The 4,155-nt window shown below is 46.6% G+C and overlaps 1 pseudogene; it reads left to right on the top strand.

Moving 5' to 3' along the window:
- Positions 1-1,071: 1,071 nt before the first annotated feature.
- LOC127327146 (F-box protein At5g50450-like) lies at positions 1,072-2,361 on the top strand (annotated as a pseudogene).
- The last annotated feature ends 1,794 nt before the right edge of the window (positions 2,362-4,155 follow it).

Below are 4,155 nucleotides of genomic sequence, written 5' to 3'. Positions count from 1 at the left end.
TGATGCGTCTCGACCTCGCATGAACTTGGGGATAGCGAGGACTAGGAGGCAATCGAGGCTGGTTGGACGCCGGTGGAGTACCGCGGACATGGCCGGAGGCCGCGCGAGGGGTGGAAGGTGGGCGGCGGCGCGCGGCGGCCGGGAAGAAGGCTAGGCGGGGATTTGGCCCAGCCGCCGGGAAGAAGGCTGGGCGGGGATTCGGCCCTGCCGCCGGGAAGAAGGCTGGGCGGGGAAGAAGGCTGGGCGGGGATTCGGCCCTGCCGCCGGGAAGAAGGCGGGGCGGGAATTGGGGACCGGCGCGGTGCCAGCAGATAGAGAAGATGGTTGGGGTCGTGGGGAGTTCACAAGGAAGGAGATGCACGAGTTGATTCGGGTTAGAAACTAGGGGTTCGAGAATAACTATTCTAGAACCACTCTTAAGGGGGGTTCGAGAATAGTTGGGCTCTATATATATATATATATATATATATATATATATATGGAAAATAGTGGGCTACCAAGGGTGGTAGCTATGCATACACATCCAACCATTAGATCATATATAGAGAGCACAAAAGGAGCACACGGTGTTAGACATTTTCGTTTCTCCCCGTTTCAAACTATTCCCTCCGTTAGCCGTTCCACGGGAATTTTCCAAATTTATCAACAACACCACGGTGCATACAAACCGTAGCATTTTTTTTGCCAAAACAACAACAAGCACACGGTCACGGATCTCGCACCACATTTTTTTTAAAATCCCGTGGCCTGCACACCATTTGACCGTGGCCGAAGACAATGTGTGAAAACAAGTAAAATTTTCACATCTCCAGACATATGCTTCTATCCACCGTGCCCGTTACAATGTGTCAAAAGGTGTAAAAAATGCTAAATGAGAACACGATGGATGGTGACCACCGATGCCGATACAATGTGTGAATTCACGTTAAAAAAATGAAGGTTGTTCATTTCCTTTTGTTCACGGTGCAGAGCTGATCAACTACGGAAACAATTACATTTGGGCATTTAGTCCTGCAACTCAAACCTTTTCGAGTTAGCCACAGCTCGCGTTACGAATTAGCCACTCAACACATGGACCGCAACGTAGTTCCAAACCCTGGCGAATCGCCACCGTCTGCAGAAGAGAAGATTGAGCAGCCGCCTACCGATTCTACGGTCGAAAATGTCGCAGAAACGAGCATCGACGACCTCCCCGATGGAGTGATCGCAGCTATACTTGAAAAAGTTGCAGCTTCAGCTCGTTCCCCCGCCGACTTCCTATCCGCAACATTGACGTGAGTTTATTATTGTTAATTTATTTTATAACCCCCCACGTCAAACACACGGACGATCAATAGATACGTGGTTACAATCCGCTAAACGCAGGTCCAAGAGGTTCACAGAGACTGGAAGGAGCCGTTCTGTCCTCAAAAAAGTCGTTGCTTCGACTTCAGCGCGAAAAAATGGTCGGATGGGCCAAAAACATTCTTGCAAACATGCGCTGAAGCAGGCAACCTTGATGCAGCATATATCCTAGGGATGGTATGTTTACATTTCGCCATGTCACTCTCTAGTTTTTCTCCATAAACGTTGCAGCATACATCTTTCTTTAGCACTTTTTAAATAAATAACCTCATTTTTTTTGTAGATCACGTTCTACTGTGTCAAGTTGCGTGCGGATGGCGTTGCAAAGATATCATTAGCCGCAACCGGAGGGCACAAAGATGCGATCTACGCTATGGCAGTCATCATGTTCAACGGAAGCGGTGCAGGCGAGGAAAGCAAAGACATACATGGGGCCACCCATTTGTGTGCACATGCTGCATCCCTAGGACATGTGATCGCCCTAAGAGAGCTGGGGTTCTGCATACATGATGGATACGGTATCGAACGAGACACACAAGAGGGTCGCAGACTCGTAGCCCTTGCTAGGGCCCGTGAGATGGCCGAAGCCCTCGACGATCATGGTTCTCTCTTGGGCCCAACAGAACCAGGTAAGGGGGGCCAACCTACCATAGCAAACAAGTTTATGGTAGAGTGGTTCAGAGCTGGAGATGAAACACAGATCGAGTCTGGCAACGGGGACGACGTGCTACACATGTGCTCGAACCGCCTTTGCGGTCGGCAAGAGACCAGAATTAGAGAGTTTCGACAGTGCTCCTTGTGCGCCATGGTTCAATATTGCTCTCGAGCATGCCAGGCGAGGCACTGGAGTCAACACGCAGCAACCTAAACGGTAGTTTGGCACAGAGCAGACCGCACCGTTTTTATCAATGTATCGATCCGTTTGTTCTCTGCATTACCTAGTTCCTGCCCTAGGGCTGTCCAACAAGCTATGTAACACTTTAAAGTTTATGTAATCGCATTTGTAAGGCAGACTAATCGCCTGTTACAAGGACTTTTTCAATTGCCTTGATAATTAACATAATACAGTGGTAGAGTTCATTTGGCTAATAGCCTTTAAAAAATTCAACAACAAGGCAAAAAAACAGAATGACATACAAACTGAACCACACTGATTAATTTTTGCATCCACCTAGTTTTTTAGATCGTGGGCCGTCATTTCTCTACTTGCATGGGGATACAAAGTTTCCACTCCACGAACGACGAACGTGCAAAATTCTAATCCTATTCACCACATAAAATCCCCAAAAATCGCAGTCGAACTGGATTTTACAAGCATCTACATGAAATGACAAACAACCCACCGCACGAGCAAATTTAGTTCGCACATAAAATATAAGGTACAAAGTACAGCAGTCTGGCTGTAAGTTTTTTTACGCCGCTAAATTGTCCAAGCCCACACCATTAATTTGAAACAACGCCGGACCATCCTAAATGTGTGCAAACGAGTTAAAAAACACACATTACAGACGGTACGGTCGGAGGTACCGTAGCCGATACAAAGTGTCAAACCGTGTAAAAAAAGAGTTTTTGCACACGGTATGGCACCATGAGCCAGTCACCGTCCGGACTTTCAGAAAGCTCAAGTCAAACTGATAGTCAAGCCTTCCTTTTCAGGCCGATTTTCCTGGCATCATAACATTTTCCCACCAATTCCAGTTTTAATCTTGTATCTCTTCTTCCAAAAGCAGCACCGTCTTCCTCACAAGGTTAGTTTCTGCAAGGAGAAGCATCACCTCATGAGAAGTACCAACCCATCGTGGAGTGGCCGAAGGGGCCGATCCACCACCAAAGAAGGGACTGCAAGTTTGAGTGGAAAATTTATTGCTAGAATTTCCATAGGGGCAGGAAGACATCAAAATTTGTGTGTGGGAATAACAAAGAGTAACCACCCGTCTGCCGGCACAGCAGACGACATCGCGAAGCCACAGATCCTTTGCTCGGAAGGAAAGATTTGTATTAGCTGAACCAAAAAAGAGATAAGAACTATAATGTAACAACGTGTTTTGCTAAATGCTACGGTTAGTTGCACCACCATCTAGCAACGTCTAATGTTTAGCAAACACCACGCCCTTCCGTGTGGCAGAATTTTTTCACTAAATCCACCCGTGCCGAATACAATGTGTGAAAACAGGTAAAAAACTACACATTGCACACGGTGTGGTGCTAGCACCTGCCACAGGCTACCGTCACCGGTGGAATGTGTCAAAAGCAGTAAAAAGGTGTAAAATCCCACACAACGGGTGATCACCACCGTTCCAGATACAATGTGTGAAAACAAGTAAAAAACGACACTTTACATACGGTATGGCGCTGGCACATGTCAAAGTCTACCGTCACTGATACAATTTGTCAAAAGCACTAAAAAAAGCAAAAAATCCACAAGACGGGTGGTCAGCACCGTTGCCGATAGAATGTGTGGAATGATGTAAAAATGGTGTGGGAAAGTTGTGGCAGCATTTTTTCGTGCATGCGATCACGGAGCTCAAACGGCCGTTTAGCGAAAGTGCTCCTGGGTATTTGATCTGGACATGAGTTGAATCAGAACTCCTTATATCCAACGGCTGCCACCCTGTGCATAGCTACCACCCTTGGTAGAAAATCCGCTATATATATATATATAGGATAAATACTTCCTACTCCTGGGTGTAACTACACCCATCTCTCGTATACGATCATACAAAAGTATATATGATACTTTATCGATTTGAGTATGTTCGTATGTTGTATCTAAGATACTCCATACCAACTTCTCCTCCTGGTGCGGCTCAA

Source organism: Lolium perenne, chromosome 3 (assembly GCF_019359855.2).
Source record: "Lolium perenne isolate Kyuss_39 chromosome 3, Kyuss_2.0, whole genome shotgun sequence".
NCBI lineage: Eukaryota > Viridiplantae > Streptophyta > Magnoliopsida > Poales > Poaceae > Lolium > Lolium perenne.
This window is presented reverse-complemented; position numbering and strand designations above follow the sequence as displayed.